Source organism: Pleurodeles waltl, chromosome 12, assembly GCF_031143425.1.
Source record: "Pleurodeles waltl isolate 20211129_DDA chromosome 12, aPleWal1.hap1.20221129, whole genome shotgun sequence".
NCBI lineage: Eukaryota > Metazoa > Chordata > Amphibia > Caudata > Salamandridae > Pleurodeles > Pleurodeles waltl.
The window spans coordinates 27,418,582-27,436,014 of NC_090451.1; positions in this window are offsets into that span (position 1 = coordinate 27,418,582).

The following is a 17,433-nucleotide window of genomic DNA, read 5'->3' on the forward strand; positions in this document are numbered from 1 at the left end:
GGGCAGGGGGTCCTGGATTCCAAGCTTTGGGGGGGGCACTGCCGGGCTCCTTCGTATCTGTAGGCGGACGGGCGCTGGTCTCCTCAGAGCCGGGTTTTGGGGTGTCTGCTACCCTGAGGGTGGCGAGGGTTGGGGTCCTGGGTCTAACGGGTAGTTTCAGGTGGGGGTCGGTTGTTGTCTGGATACGGTGAGGTTCAGGGGGGCTTTGGGACTGAGCTCGGCCCCGGGCACTGCTGGGGCACCGGAGAGGGGGGTCCCGGGCAGAGCCTGAGCTCCACAGAGTGGGGGGGGGGGTCCCGGGCAGAGCCTGAGCTCCACAGAGAGGGGGGGGGGGGGTCCCGGGCAGAGCCTGAGCTCCACAGAGAGGGGGGGGGGGGTCCCGGGCAGAGCCTGAGCTCCACGGGAGGGGTCTGTCCCGCAGCTGGGTGGGGGCGCGGACAGCCCCGGGGTGCTGGGGGTCCCTGGGCTTCGAAGCACGGGGCTGGGCTCCGGCAGAGGGCCGGGGCTCGGGCTCAGGCCTCGGACGGGGGGGTCCTTCGCGGGCGGAGGGGCCTCGGGCTCCGGCTCCTTGTTCTGCTCTCTGTCTCCTGCCACTTCCGGCCTGCCGCAGACACAAAGAGCGGACTACAAAAGTAGCGCCGCTGACGCCACCGCGCCATCTTGGATCGGTCTGCGGCGTCATTGCGCATGCGCTCACCTCCTACGCCTACTACAGGTAATTTGGAAAAAGGGAATCAAAGGCAACGCACTGGACGCCTGTCACATGCCTGTCACCCAGGGGCACCGCACGGACAACCACGCTAGGGTGACATTTACACAAGCTTCGAGTGAATAAACAGTCTTTCCCACTATGAAGCACCGACGTCAGCCCAATTAAAGATGGCTACCTTGTCTTTCAACAAAACAAAAAAGACTAGAACGAGCTGTCGGGACTGCTCCCGCAGTGGCCATCTTGGAGAGGTCACGTGCAATAGGAACCAATCCCAGTCATGCCTCCGGCAGTCAACGGCAACCCTTCCCTTGCCTGTGTGAACAGTGACACATTACTAAAAATGTTTCATGCTCAAAATTGCAGTACACCCAGTCTTGTGAAACAAACAGCTGAACAGTTACTCATTTAAATAATCTTGCCATGTGATTGTGAGTGACACAAACAGCCCAAGTTGTTTTTGTCATGTATATTTTAAAAATCGACCTTTTCATTTTGCTTCTCGGGTTTTATATATTTTTTAACACCCTGTCTGTATTTGTACATATTCATTTTTTTGCTAATTTTATCTGTACTTATCCATATTTATTTTGGGTATTGAGAACATAATGAAGCAGCACGTAGTGTATTTCCACATTTATTTAATCAATAAATGTATGGTCTTAATTGGATGCCTGACATGTTTCAATTACATGAACACCCACCTATGATAAATCAATACACTCATATGTAAACATGAACACTCTAGTGTCAATCTGGTGCATATCTGCTACAGTTAGAATTTCATTACTTTTATTCCTCTAGTTTTTAATCCCTTTTACCTGTTAATCCGCACAGCCACTGGTCTGGTAGTCATTTAAAATCACTGAAAAAAACAACATAATTTCCATTTTTATTCACAGTTAAAAATGAATACAGACAGGAAAATAAATGGTTTTCTTTATTTATCTGTAAAAAATAATCAGTAACAACAGAAAACAGGGAGCCTTAATTATTATACTGGGCCTTCCATACACAAGGGTATTGTCCAGTTCAAAGTACCTCAAATTACCACAGGAATCAGGCTTTGACACAGCCCTGCAATCCACATTGCTGTCCAGTAGGCTCCCTTCAACCTCTAACATACCACTACCATACAAGACATCCAGAATGTGTGTTATATACCAGAATAGCACAGCACATAGGCTCAGGCTACCACACACAAGTAGGTTGAAGATACACGTAGGGCTTTGCAAAGATGGAGGAGCAATAAGTCACTGGACTCAGTAGGGCCTAAGGGAAGGCAAACGTAGAAGAGATGGCGCACAGTTCAATGGAAATTCTACTGTTCAGCCCTTAACACTGCATTTCCCAGAGTCAGAGTTGCAGCTCTTGACCTGGGAGGACAAGCACAAGCTGACACGTTTCCACAACAATAGTGGAAGCAACAGTATTCAGACTAGACTCACATTGACCTCACGTTTCTCGACTCAGCGGCTGCTGTGACTCCTTACATTAATTCAAACTGGCTTGACTTGTTTCTTAATTTTTGTTTCTCCACATTTGGTACCCTTGGTTTCCTTGTGGCCTCTCCAGCTGTTCGTTATTTTTCCTTTCACATATTCTTTTGTTGAGTTTGTATTTCCCATGCAGTCTCCTTCCCTAACAGTGCTGCAGGGGTCTCTATCTTCAGCTCCTACATTGGTTTCATGGAACACCTGTGGCTAGTCACAGTCTTCAGTCGGCTTACCACCACCTGTGGTGTTTGTTTCTCATACTTACCTTGGGTGTTTATACTTCCTGGTGATTTGTGTTCTCTCACCCGTGGGGGAAGGCATAGTCTAGAAACTTTTCATGCGCTCCTTGTGTGCGCTGCACTGAGCTCTGTGTCCTGTACATAGCATGAGTGCTGAGATCCGTGTGTGCGCTGCATTGAGCTGTGTGTGCTATACCTAGCATGAGTGCTGAGCTCCGTGTGTGTGCTGCACTGAGCTGTGTGTGCTATGCCTAGCATGAGTGCTGAGCTCCGTGTGTGTGCTGCACTGAGCTGTGTGTGCTATACCTAGCATGAGTGCTGAGCTCCGTGTGTGTGCTGCACTGAGCTATGTGTGCTATACCTAGCATGAGTGCTGAGCTCCGTGTGTGTGCTGCACTGAGCTATGTGTGCTATACCTAGCATGAGTGCTGAGCTCCGTGTGTTCTGCATTGAGCTGTGTGTGCTATACCTAGCATGAGTGCTGAGCTCCGTGTGTTCTGCACTGAGCATGGGTGCTGTATCTAGCATGAGTGCTGAGCTCCATGACTGTTTTGCACTGAGCTCTGTGTGCTCTACTTCGTTTGAGTGCTGAGCTCCCTGTGTGCCCTGTACTAAGCACGGGTGCTGTACCTCGCATTAGTTCTGAGCTACATTTGTGCACTGCACTGAGCATGGGTGCTGTACCTAGCATGAGTACTGAGCTCCGTGTGTGTGTTGCAATGAGCACGGGTGGTGTACCTAGCATGAGTGTTGGGCTCCTTGTGTGCGCTGCACTAAGCTCTGTGTGCTGGATCTAGCATGAGTGCCGAGCTCCGTGTGTGCCCTGCACTACGCTCAGTGTGCTGTACCTAGCATGAGTGCTGAGCTCTGTGTGTATTCTGCACTGAGCATGGGTGCTGTACCTAGCATGAGTGTTGGGCTCCGTGTGTGTGCTGCACTGAGCTCTGCGTGCTGTACCTAGCATGAGCACTGAGCTCTGTGTGTACGCTGCACTGAGCAGAGGTACTGTACCTAGCTCCTGCGCTGAGCTCCATGTGTACTCTGCACAGAGCTCTGTACCTAATATGAGTGCTGAGATCCATGTGTGCGCTGCACCTAGCAGGTGTGCTGTACCTTGCTTGAGTGCTGAGCTCTGTGGGTGCGCTGTACTGAGCATGAGGGCTGTACCTAGCATGACTGCTGAGCTCTGTGTGTGTTGCACTGAGTACAGGTGTTTTACCCAGCATGAGTACCTCAGTATGTGCACTGCACAGGTGCTGTACCTTGCTTGTGTGCTGAGCTCCGTGTGTGCGTTGCACTGAGCTCTGTGTGCTGAACCTAGCATGAGTGCTGAGCTCTGTGTGCTGTATCTAGTATGAGTGCTGAGCTCTGTGTGTGTGTTGCACTGAGCACGGGTGCTGTGCCTAGCATGAGTGTTGAACTCCGCGTGTGCGCTGCACTGAGCACGGGCGCTGTACCTAGAATGAATGCTGAGCTCTGTATGTGCGCTGCCATGAGCTCTGTGTGCTGTACCTAGCATGAGTTCTGGGCTCCCTATGTGTGCAGCACTGAGCATGAGTGCTGTACCTAGCATGAGTGCTGAGCTCCGTGTGTGTGCTGCACTGAGTACGGTTGCTGTACCTAGCTTGTGTGTGTGCTGCACTAACCTCTGTGTGCTGTACCTAGCATGAGTGCTGAGCTCTGTGTGTGCACTGCACTGAGCTCTGTGTGCTGGACCTAGCATGAGTGCTGGGTTCCGTGTGTGTGCTGTAGGAGGCTGGCTCTCTATGTAGTGTGCAAAACCAGGTACACTGTGTAGAGGGTCCGGGCAACCACTTGCTAGTTTACGGAGGTAAAAACTGGACCACCTAATGCTCCAATTTGTAAGGAAGCTGGTGGAGCAGCTATGCTAATCTTTGAGAAGTGCAAAGCATTTGTTGAACTCACAGTATCAATAAAACAAAACACACACTCAAAGGAATAATTAGAGACTGGTTTACAAAAATTCCTCAGATTTTTAGAACATTTTTAAGACCAAAAGGGTCAAAATCAAGTACGTACATTTTTACTTACATCTTTTTTAAGTTTAGAAAATGTCCCAGTTCTGTGTGTAGCTACACACCGTAGGAATCAATGGAGAAGTACTTCAAAAATGCATATAAAATCAGGCAATGCATTTACCAACGTCTCCTTCTCTGGTGCAAGGCCACTGCGGGAGACCACTTGGAAAAGCACTACGCAGGTGGACTTCAAGGCGAGTCCAGTGGGTCCCCTTGAAGTGCTGAGGTCATAAGGAGTAGAGGACCCTTAGGGCACAGCTGAATCTTCAGAGCAGGGCACAAGGTGGCCGGGTGCTGAGTGAATCGGTGAGCCAGGAGCTGTGTTCAAAGGTACCTTTGGAAGCCGGAGGTATGTCGTGTTGAGGGTCGCTTGCAGGTCAGCAGGGGCACTCTGGTGGGAGGTCCTGGTGATTTCTGAAGTCACTCAAAGGGCTTACGGAATCTCTGACTCCAAACAGAAGCAGGAGAAAACTACTATCACAAGACTACACCATATTAGGAGAGAGTTATCTGTGGGCGTGGCATTGGGAGGGCGGGGTCCAAATTTCTGGCATTCTTTGTTCCAGTGACGACCTGAGGCCGCTATTTTTGCAAGACACTGTGTGATCGGGCAGCCACGATCACGGCGCACGAAGAAACAACCTACGACGTGTCGGGGAACCCCGACACGTCAGATCCGTGTTTAGCCGTTCCCATAGGAACGGCTGCGGCGTCCTGGGGGCGTTTCCCTGTTGCTGGGGAAACGCACAACGCCTTCCGGGCCGTCAAGGGTGAAAAGGAGGACATGACCATTGAGCGAGACGAGCGGGAAGAGAAAAGGACGGAGACGAGTGGAAGCAGAGAGGAGGAGATCACGACGAGACCAAGGACCGGTTACCCCGACGACGAAGTGGAGAAGGAGAGTATATCTCACGCGGCGCCGGAGACGGGGAGCCCCAGAGCCAGCCACGACCCCGGAGGGTCGTGGCTTACAAAGGTACGGTTCCTATTTGGTAGAACCGACGGGAAAAGGGAAACCTCACAGGGGAAGGGAGCTGGGAGGAGCGAGAGGGAGAGGAGGGAGGAGGAAAGAAGGGAAGGCTCCCTACCTAACGAAAGAGCCTGACTATCCCCTCAAGCCTGGGAGCACAGTGTGTTTAAACCCTAGACACATCGCCACGGTTGTTTTCATAGTGCACGGGTGTCTCTGCACTCCTTCTCTATAACCCACTTGCCCTCCCTTCTTCCTACTTGAAAGATAAACCCCAGAAAATAACCAATTACTTACCGTGGGTTTTTCCATGTGTTTTTTTTGCCGGTCTTCTCCCGGGAGCCGCTCGCCTTTCCGGAGGACAGTAACCTGAAGAAAGAAAGGAAGAAAACGACAAGACTAAGGAAGAGAAGCACTAAATAATAGACTATACCAATACTTACCAAGTGGGACTTTAAATAGAAAGGAAATAAGAGATAAGAAAAGACACTAATACAATAAAATTCTATTTACTCACCTCCTTACGCCGTTTCTAGTCTGGTTTATACCGCATAGCCTGTCACAGTGGTGTCAGAAGTGGGATTTTATTCCCCTAAAAACAGGCTAAGAAACGGTATAGACGATGAGTGAAGCTCCTACTTTAGAGGACATGATCAAACAACTGGCCGAAGGCCAACGCCATTTACAGTTGGTGTGGGAAGCGCACCAACGTGAAGCCAAAGAGGATAGGGAAGCCCTGCAGTCTGCCTTGAAAAGTCAAGCCACTATCCTGGCGAACAATCAACTTGTACATGAAACCGCGATGAAAACGTTAACAGAGACAATAGCCTCTAGTAAAGTACACCCGAATGTCCCCAGTTCAGTCCTACAAAAATATCAGGAGGGGGAAGACCCGGACTCATTCTTCACTAATTTTGAACGGGTAGCATCTTCTGCTCAATGGCCGGAAGAAAGATGGGGACAATATATTGCTCCTCTACTCACAGGATTTATGCAAACGGCTTACCAGGCGGCCAATCCCGGTGGTACCACCTCCTACCAGGACATCAAAAGGAGCATTTTGGAACGGGTGGGTCACGATACAGAGTACTACAGAGTAAAATTCCGGAAAGTAAAATGGGGACACAATGAGGACCCCCGCACCTTCTACTTCAGGGTCCAGGATTTGGCACTGAAGTGGCTGGGGCCGATAGGAACTAATAGAGAAGATATAATAAAAACGATCATCCTCGAACAATACTTGGAGTCCCTCCCTTTCAGTACTAAAAACTGGATAAGGCAGCATCCTAAGGTAGATACAGACCTAGCCATAGACTTGGCGTGTGCCTATCACAGGTCCACCGATGTGAGAACACTACCATCACGACCCAACGTAAAGACACTCCCTACTCCATCAAAACCCATTCCACGATTTCCTTTAGAGGAGTCCTTCCAACGTAGACATGGGGAAGTCCCTCCCATTCAAGGACCTCAATGTTTTAACTGTGGGGAGTGGGGTCATATAGCCCGGGCCTGCCCCAGGAAAACCGAGGGAGTTGAGCCTATGGAGATAGGGGTAACCCGACGCCGAGTTTTGTGTACAGGAGGGGGAGATACCAAATTTAAGCAGATCGTAAAAATCAATGGCCGCCCTCTCTCTGCCCTTATAGATTCAGGCTGTAGTCAATCAGTCATACGACAAGATCTGGTAGAGCCGGTTGACAGGAACGCCAACAGATGGGTAACTATCTGCTGTATACACGGCGACAAGGAACACTACCCTCTTAGCACTGTAGAGATAGAATGGGATAAGCACCGAGACTTGCTTCCCATGGGTATCATGGACCAACTGATCGAAGATTGTATTATAGGTACTGACTACATACATTTTCAACAACTCTTAAATGAGGTCCAGACCCAGAGGGAAAAACATCAGTGGCTGAACGAGGCTCCCTTCTGTGATAGTATCATTGAGTGTCCCCCATACCGCAGGAAACTTTCTCGACGAGAAAAAAGAGAAGAGAGATTTAAGTTTAGGTCAGTTAAAGACAATAATCTACCCATAAGAGTTATAGCAGAAACTCGTAGCGCTCCTATCAGTTTCCGTCAACATCAGAGAGAAGACCCTACTCTCACTCATGCCTGGAGAGATGCAAAAACTGAGGAAACCAATGAGGTGGGTCCCTATTTTTTGGTACAAAGAAACCTTCTTTATAGAATAAGCACTACACAGGCAGGAGAACGCAAGCGCCAACTAGTAGTCCCAGAATCCTATAGAGACCAAGTACTCTTCCTAGCACATAATCAGCCAGGTGGGGTCATTTCGGCAGAGAGAAAGCGGAGGAATATCTCCTCAGGAAATTCTACTGGCCCGGTGTTTTTGCCCACATTAGAAAATATTGCTTGCAATGTCCCCGATGTCAACTCACCGACCCAAATCGACCCCGGAAAGCACCTCTCCTACCCCTGCCCATCATTGATATTCCGTTTAGCAGGGTGGGGATGGATTTGATCGGGCCCCTACTTCCCTCCTCTAAAGGCCATACCTATATCTTGGTTATCATAGACTATGCTACCCGTTACCCCGAGGCCCTTCCTCTGTCAAGCATAACCACTAAAACAGTAGCACAGGCCATGATAACGGTATTCACTCGGACCGGGTTTCCCAGTGAGATACTTACTGACCAGGGTACGCCATTCATGTCCAACCTCATGAAACAAATATGTAAGGTATTAGGAATTGTACAAATCAAGACTGCAGTTTATCATCCACAGACAGACGGACTAGTAGAGCGCTATAACAGAACCATTAAATCACTGTTAAAAAAAATTGTTGACGAAATAGGGAGGGACTGGGACCTGAAATTGCCCTTAGCCCTTTATGCCATTAGAACCCACGAACAGGCTTCAACGGGCCACAGTCCATTCGAACTGGTGTTTGGCAGGCAACCCCGTTCTCTGTTGGATATGGCCGTTGAGACCTGGGAAGAAGATGAGGAAAAAGAGGGACGACCACTGTTAGAATATGTCCAAAAACTGAAAGCACACTTACAGGATCTGTGGGAAGATGTACGACAACATCTTGAAAAGGCACAAGAGACTCAAAAGCATTATTATGATAAAGGAAGTAAGTTGCGTACATTCCTCCCGAACGATCAAGTTCTGATCATGCGGCCCACGTCTGAACACAAATTATTGGCTAGATGGCAAGGGCCATATAAAGTGATTAGAGCCGTCTCCCCTGTCACTTATCTCATAGAACTCAGTGTCAACCCGAGGAAGACCCAAATCTATCACGTAAATCTCCTAAAAAAATGGGAACCCGTAGATGAGGGTCCAGACCCCGTTGGGATGGGTCGTTTTGTATCCCCCTACAAAGAATTAGACATCAAATTATTTCCCGTTGAAACACCACAACAAGAGACAAGACCCTGTATCAACGCTTCCCTAACAGCGTCAGAGAAGCAGCAATTGTATGCCCTGTTACGCCAATATCCACAGGTCTTCTCCGACATACCGGGAAGAACATCCTTGATTTATCACCAAATAAGAACGCCTCCAGGACAAACTGTCCGACTACGACCTTATCGTGTCCCTGAGGCACGAAAACACCTCATAGAGGAGGAAATAAGCAAAATGTTAAACTTAGGGGTAATTGAACCCTCCGTTAGTCCCTGGTGTTCTCCCGTGGTCCTGGTTCCAAAACCCGACGGATCAGTACGGTTTTGTATAGACTTCCGAAAACTCAACTCAATATCCTTGTTTGACACTTACCCTATTCCCCGGGTAGATGATGTCCTGGAGAAGATAGGTAAAGCTAACTATGGGGGTCATTCTGACGGTCAACGACCGCGGGAGCACCGCCAACAGGCTGGCGGTGCTCCCAAGGGCAATCTGACCGCGGCGGTCCCGCCGCGGTCAGAAACGGAAAACCGGCGGTCTCCCGCCGGTTTTCCGCTGCCCTGAGGAATCCTCCATGGCGGCGCAGCTTGCTGCGCCGCCATGGGGATTCCGACCCCCTCACCGCCATCCTGTTCCTGGCGGTTGTGACCGCCAGGAACAGGATGGCGGTGAGGGGTGTCTTGGGGCCCCTGGGGGCCCCTGCAGTGCCCATGCCAATGGCAGGGGCACTGCAGGGGCCCCGTAAGAGGGCCCCCAAAAGATTTTCAGTGTCTGCCATGCAGACACTGAAAATCGCGACGGGTGCTACTGCACCCATCGCACCCTTCCCACTCCGCCGGCTCCATTCGGAGCCGGCTTCCTCGTGGGAAGGGGTTTCCTGCTGGGCTGGCGGGCGGCCTTCTGGCGGTCGCCCACCAGCCCAGCGGGAAACAGCGAATAACCGCGGCGGTCTTCTGGCGGCTCCCGCCGGCACTGCGGTTACCGCGGCCGGCGGGAGTCAGAATGACCCCCTATATGTCTACACTGGACCTCACAAAAGGGTATTGGCAGATTCCTCTCCTCCCCGAAGACAAAGAGAAAACAGCCTTTTCTACTCAATCTGGCCTTTATCAATTCACGGTGCTACCCTTTGGGCTCCACGGAGCCCCGGCCACATTTCAGAGATTAATGGATCGACTATTGAAACCCTTCCATACCTTCTCCGCTGCTTATCTAGACGATGTCGTTATTTTTAGCGACACCTGGGTAGAGCATCTAGACCACCTACGTCAAATCTTGGCCACTCTGGCAGAGGCAAGATTGACCGCTAATCCAAAGAAGTGTATATTAGGAAAAACGGACATATCATACTTAGGCTATACAATAGGCAACGGCAGGCTACAACCCCAAATTACAAAGGTCGAAGCCATTAGTAACGCCCCCACCCCAAAAACAAAAACAAAAACACGTTCCTTCCTGGGTTTAGTGGGCTACTACCGTAGATTCATACCTGCCTACTCCACTATCGCAGCCCCTCTTAGAGATCTGTTAGCTAAGCATCATCCTACCAAGTTGGCACTTTTACCGGGGTTCAGAGGGCTAGTTTTGACCATCTGCGATCCATTCTTACAACAGAACCTGTTTTACAATGCCCTGATTTCTCTAAGCCCTTCCATCTGTATACTGATGCTTCCGATGTGGGCCTGGGGGGAGTAGTTGCCCAACCTGATTTGGAGGGTAGGGATCACCCGATTGTTTTTATTAGTAGGAAACTGCTTCCCCGGGAGTGTCATTACCCCATCATCGAAAAAGAGTGTTTGGCCATTAAATGGGCGATTGAAAATCTGCAGTATTACCTTTTAGGCAGACCTTTCGTTCTATATACAGATCACGCTCCTCTTACTTGGCTAGCCTCTCACAAGGACTCCAATTCTAGGATCTTACGCTGGTTCCTTGAACTACAGCCTTTTTCCTTCCAGGTCCGCCACATTCCAGGGTCTTGCCAAGGCCCTGCGGATTACTTATCGCGCTTTCCCACCTCGTCCTCAATCCTCGAGCAGGATCGCTCTTGGGATGGGGTGTGTGATCGGGCAGCCACGATCACGGCGCACGAAGAAACAACCTACGACGTGTCGGGGAACCCCGACACGTCAGATCCGCGTTTAGCCGTTCCCATAGGAACGGGCGCGGCGTCCTGGGGGCGTTTCCCTGTTGCTGGGGAAACGCACAACGCCTTCCGGGCCGTCAAGGGTGAAAAGGAGAGCATGACCATTGAGCGAGACGAGCGGGAAGAGAAAAGGACGGAGACGAGTGGAAGCAGAGAGGAGGAGATCACGACGAGACCAAGGACCGGTTACCCCGACGACGCGGCACCGGAGACGGGGAGCCCCAGAGCCAGCCACGACCCCGGAGGGTCGTGGCTTACAAAGGTACGGTTCCTATTTGGTAGAACCGACGGGAAAAGGGAAACCTCACAGGGGAAGGGAGCTGGGAGGAGCGAGAGGGAGAGGAGGGAGGAGGAAAGAAGGGAAGGCTCCCTACCTAACGAAAGAGCCTGACTATCCCCTCAAGCCTGGGAGCACAGTGTGTTTAAACCCTAGACACATCGCCACGGTTGTTTTCATAGTGCACGGGTGCCTCTGCACTCCTTCTCTATACCCCACTTGCCCTCCCTTCTTCCTACTTGAAAGATAAACCCCAGAAAATAACCAATTACTTACCGTGGGTTTTTCCATGTGTTTTTTTTGCCGGTCTTCTCCCGGGAGCCGCTCGCCTTTCCGGAGGACAGTAACCTGAAGAAAGAAATGAAGAAAACGACAAGACTAAGGAAGAGAAGCACTAAATAATAGACTATACCAATACTTACCAAGTGGGACTTTAAATAGAAAGGAAATAAGAGATAAGAAAAGACACTAATACAATAAAATTCTATTTACTCACCTCCTTACGCCGTTTCCAGTCTGGTTTATACCGCATAGCCTGTCACACACGCTGAGGACATGGGGATGTCAAAGCTGGCATACCTCTTTGGCTAAACAGTAAGGTTTGAAACGTGCCACTTAACACTATATATACCTACTAGGAATTACCAGAATTTCACTTAGCAGACTACCAGTTTTGTCTCTCAATGCTTATCTCTTAGTGCTAAGTACTACCACAGATAGACTCGATAATCTGAGTCACTCTACATATATAATTTATTACAGAGCAAGTAGGTTATCACCTGAGCTAGATAGGACATGCAGTGGAGGTGTTAGACACCTAGTACCACCCCGTAGCAAGTGTTTTTCTTTCCCTTTTCCGCAATGTGTGACTACAAGGGGCATCACCCCCACCCCAGACCAAGGGCATGCTGCCCTGAAAGTTTAGGATAACAGTATGAACATTCTCGTGAAACAATGAGAATAAGTGGATGTGATAAGTAACAATGATAGACACCACGTCCCCATGAATAAAGACTTGCATGGTTTGTGATACCACATGTAGCATGATATTTGGTGCCTTGTTTTCAGTGGTGTGCTGTGTTAGTATAAAAGACGCGCTCATATATATAGTCATCAGTGTATGCAACATACATAGCTACTCCAGTGAAGGAGCAGGTTTAATGTGTTCTGTTCCTATTTTTCTCACACATAGGTACCTCCATGATTTGAATAAATACTCAGGTAGGCCTTGAGTATGTTGTATATGAGCCTCTCACTAGTAAGATAGGATCGGTGGCACTTCAGACAAGAATTAATAGGGATCTCAGGCCCTGAAGAATGCCCCTGAGCAGTTATGGCTTAGCGTGAGGGCAGAAACATGTTGGCCTAATGGTTGTAGAGACGGAATGAGTCATTACTCTCAAGAACCGTCCATTTCCTGTTTTTAATTTTACCAGCAGGCGCCATTATTGAAGGTGTGAGTTACACTGGTTAGTTGTTAGGTAATTTTATTTAGATGACTGGATCCCTGTATTATCCAGAAAATCTATATTTAAGATATTCAAGGTTGAGTCTGCCCAGGTGGCACTGTCCTTCCTGGGTGGGGATAGATGGCCAAATGATGAAGCATGACACTAATATGTGTGTGGGACCACCTATTTCTTGAGGAGAAACCCCCAGCATAGGTTCCAAATTAACGGCCTTCATAAACCATCCCTTAAGAGACTAACGGGATCACAATAAAAGAGGTCGCAACCAATAAGCAGGTCCTGTCTCTTGTTCCCTCCATACTTTTTGTGTTCCCGGCTACGACTTTGAGAGATAGTATGGAGGTTTAAACCTCCCTTCTCTCACATTGTGTGTAAGAAGGACACAGTAGGGACATATTGCACTTGTATCTATGCCCACACATCCAATATAGTGCACCCTGCCTTAGGGATAGAAGGCCTTCCAGGGGGGTGACTTGCCTACATTTCATGCAATGTATTGTGGAAGGCATACAGGCGGTGTGCCAGGTCGAGTTTGCATTTTAGGATTGCACCAGAACACTCAGCCTGCAATGGCAGTGCTGGGTGAATCTGTATGCATGGCGCTGGAGTGTGGCAGAATCAGTGCTGCTGCCCTGAGGGACCTACGCTTAGTACTCCTTGCCCTGGGTACCTAAGTAACATTTACTAGGGACTTATAGTGGCAACTAAAGGTGTTGCCAATTGTGTCAATGCATCACAACAGTTTTGGGAATGAGATCTGGCCCAGGGAACCTGGTTAGCAGGGGCCCTGGGCACTAACAACTTTGAGACCACATCAAATACCAGTCAGAAAGTGGGTCTAACCATGACAAAAGACGCCTTTTCTCACACTACCCCACCCCCCAAATGAAAGAGGACGAGACTATCCTTTCCCTTGTGAGTCTTCATCCTCTAAGTGGAAGAACCTAGAAAGGCCATCTACATTGGCTTGGGCAATTCCAGGTCTGTGTTCCACTTGAAAGTCCATTCCTTGTAGGGAAACAGACCACCTAAGCAGTTTGGGGTTTTCACCTTTAAACTGTTGTAGCCGTCGGAGAGGCCTGTGGTCAGTCTGAAGTATGAAGTAAGAGCCAAACAGATATGGCCTCAGCTTCTTCAGGACCTGAACCACAGCAAAGGCTTCCCTATCTATGGCATTCCATTTTTGTCCCCTTGGGCAAGCAACAGGCTGGTCATGTCCATCATCATTTTTCTGGGCTAGGACCTCAACTACTCCCAGTTCCAAGGCATCTGTTTGAACATTAAACTGCCTGGCGTGGTCTGGAGCAGAACACATAGCATTCTTCAGAGAGCCAAAGGCTGTTTGACAACTCACTGTCCAGTTAACCATTTTGGGCATTTTCTTGGAGATTTACTCTATGAGGGGGCAACTATGGTGCCATAATCCTTCAAAATTCTCCTATAATAGGAGATGTGTGCATAGGACCGGCATACCTCAACCACCACCTCGCCTTCTACGTACCCAACAGATGTCTCTGTTTCTCCCAGCTCGCCCTTGCAGCCGTTCCCAAGATCTGGAAAAGCAGAGCAGGAAGAAGATCCTTCTCCTACCTCACAGCCCAGACATGGAACACTCTAGTTCTCCAGCTCAGGCAGACAACATCACTGAAGCAGGAAAGGAAGGGCCTCAAGACCTGGTTCTTCGATTGAGCAGCACGCCCACAAATGCCTTAAATCCCTACGGGTGATTAGCCGCGCTTTAAAAATCACTGATTGATTGATATAATCCCCAGTCAAGGGTTGTGGGAGCTTCTCAAGCCAGAATAGTCTTAATCTTGTGTGGGAGGGGTTGAATTTGACCTTCACCAAACAAGTGGCCTAAGTAAACAACTTTAACCTGCCCTATCTGGCACTTACTGACCTTGATAGTGAGGCCTGTCATCTACAGAGCCTCAAGAACCTTCCCTAGGTGGATCTGGTGATCCTGCCAGGCCGCACTATAGACAGCCATGTCATCCAGGTAAGCTGCATTAAAGGATTCCAGACCAGCAAGGGCTTGGGTCACAACCTTCGGAAGGTGGCAGGTACATTCTTTAGTCCAAAGGGTATAACAGTGAACTGATAATGCCCACTAGGAGTAGAAAATGCTGACCTCTCTTTTGCTCCTGGGGTCAGACCAATCTGCCAGTTCCCTGATGTTAAATCAAAAGTACTCAGATATGTGGCTGCCCCTAGTCTGTCAATGAGCTCATCAGCTCTTCTGATTGGGTGTGCATCAGTGTTTGTTACATAACTGTGGCCACTGTAATCCACACAAAACCTCATTTCCTTTTCCTCTCCTTTAGAATCAGGTTTGGGGACTAAAACTACTGGGCTAGCCCAGGGACTCTAATAGGGTTCAATGACACCCAAATCCAACATGTTTTTGACTTCTGCTTGTATGCTTTCCTTGACATGGTCTGACTGTCTGTAAAGTTTGTTCTTGACAGGCAAGCTGTCTCCAGTGTCCACATAATGGGTACACCAATCAGTCTTCCCAGGGGTCAGGGAGACTAGCTCAGCATACTGTTTGAAGACTTTCCTGCAATCAGCTTGCTGTTGTTCTGTGAGGGTGTCTGATAAGACCACTCCATCCACAGAACCATCTTGTAGGTTGCTAGAGAGGAGATCAGGGAGAGGTTCAATGTCTTCTTCCTGTCCCTCATCTGTAACCAAGAGCATGGTCACATCAGCTTTATCATAATAGGGTTTTAGACGGTTGACATGTATGATTCTTTTACGTTTTTTGCAACTGCAGAAGTCCACCAAGTAGGTGACTTTCCTTTTCTTTTGAAGAATGGGATAGGGCCCAGAGCATTTGTCCTAGAGAGCCCTAAGAGCAACAGACTCCAATGCCCAAACTTTCTGCCCTGGTTTGAACTCCACCATAGAAGTTTTTCGACATACCAGAGCTTTTGCAGCTTCTGGTTCCATGTACTCTACCATCCTTGAACATAGGCCATGTACATAGTCCACAATGTCTTGTTTGGGCTCTTTGAGAGGTTTCTCCCAGCTGTACCCCACAAGACTTAGTGGTCACCTAAGAGGATGCTCAAACAAATGTTCAAATGGAGAGAATCCTACTCCCTTTTGTGGCACTTCCCTGTAGGTAAAATACAGACATGGAAGTAAGACATCCCATCTCCTGAGTTTTTCAGGAGTCCTCCAATCATGCCTTTTAGGGTCTGGTTAAACATTTCAACCAGCCCATTTGTTTGTGAATAGTAGGGGGTAATGAACTTATACGTCACTTCACACTCCTTCCACATGTATTTTAAGTATGCAGACATGAAAGTAGAAACTATGGCCCTCATTACAACCCTGGCGGTCAAAGACCGCCAGGGCTGTTGTGGAGATTGCACCGCCAACAGGCTGGTGGTGCAAACTCGGTGATTACGACCGCGGCGGAAGCGCTGTGGTCGCACCGTCGGGACCAGCGGTTTTCTGCCACGGTGGTCCCGGCGGTTTTAATCCGCCAGGGCAGCGCTGCTTGCAGCTCTGCTAAGGGGATTACGAGTCCCCTTCCTGCCAGCCTTTTCATGGTGGTAGGAACCGCCAGGGAAAGGCTGGCAGGAAGGGGAGTCGCGGGGCCCCAGGGGGACAGTGCCTTTGGCATGGGCAGTGCAGGAGCCCCCTGGCACAGCCCCACACAGCTTTTCACTGTCTGCACCCGTCGCACGGCCGTAACACCGCCGGCTCCATTTGGAGCCAGCTCCCATTTTGCGGCCGACATCCCTGCTGGGCCGGCGGGCGGAATCTCTATTTCCGCCCGCCGGCTCAGCGGGGATGTCATAATGGGCACTGCAGGAGTGCGGCCGCATTGGCGGCCGCACCCCGGTTACAACTTGGCGGGTGGTGCTTGCCGCCCACCTAAGTTGTAATGAGGGCCTATGTCTGATACTACCTCCTTAGGGAACCCCACTCTGGTAATAATACCCGAGAGGGCTTTTGCTACTGCAGGAGGAGTGATGGTCCTAAGGGGTATAGCCTCATGGTATCTACTGGCATGATCCACTACCACCAGAATGTATATGTGCCCTGATGCTGTTTGAAGGTCAAGGAGGACAACAATGTCAAGCCCTACCCTTTCCAAGGGAACCCCAACCACAGGTAGTGACATTAAGGGGGCCTTTAAGGGTCCACTTGCCTTGCCACTGGCGTGGCAGGTAGTGCAGAACTGCCAACACTCATTCACTTTTTGGGACATTCCTGGCCAGTAAAAATGGTTATCCACCCTACTCCAAGTTTTATTTTGGCCCAAATGGCCAGCTAGGGGAATGTCATGGGCTAGAGGGAAGAGAAACTCTCTGAACTGCTGAGGTACTCCACCCTTCTGGTTGCACCAGGCTTGAGGTCTCCAGTCTCATTGAAAAGGAGTCCATCCTTCCAATAAAACCTGTGGGTACCACTGACACTAATCTTTTCTCCTTGTGCGGCTTGCTGCCTCAGACCTTCAAGAGTGGGACGGGTTCTCTGCCCCTGGCACAGATCCTCCTTAGAGGGTCCACCTGGGCTGAAGAGCTCTGAGTGGAAAAGCCCAAGCTCTGCAGGCTCAGTTCCCACTGGGAAAATCAGGTCCTCTTCCAGGGAAGGGGGGTTCTGACTTGTAATCTGATTTGAAGTTGGTTCCTCAGTCTTCTTGCCCCTTCTCTTGGGAGTCTGGTCCACTATTTCAGGATCCAACTCTCC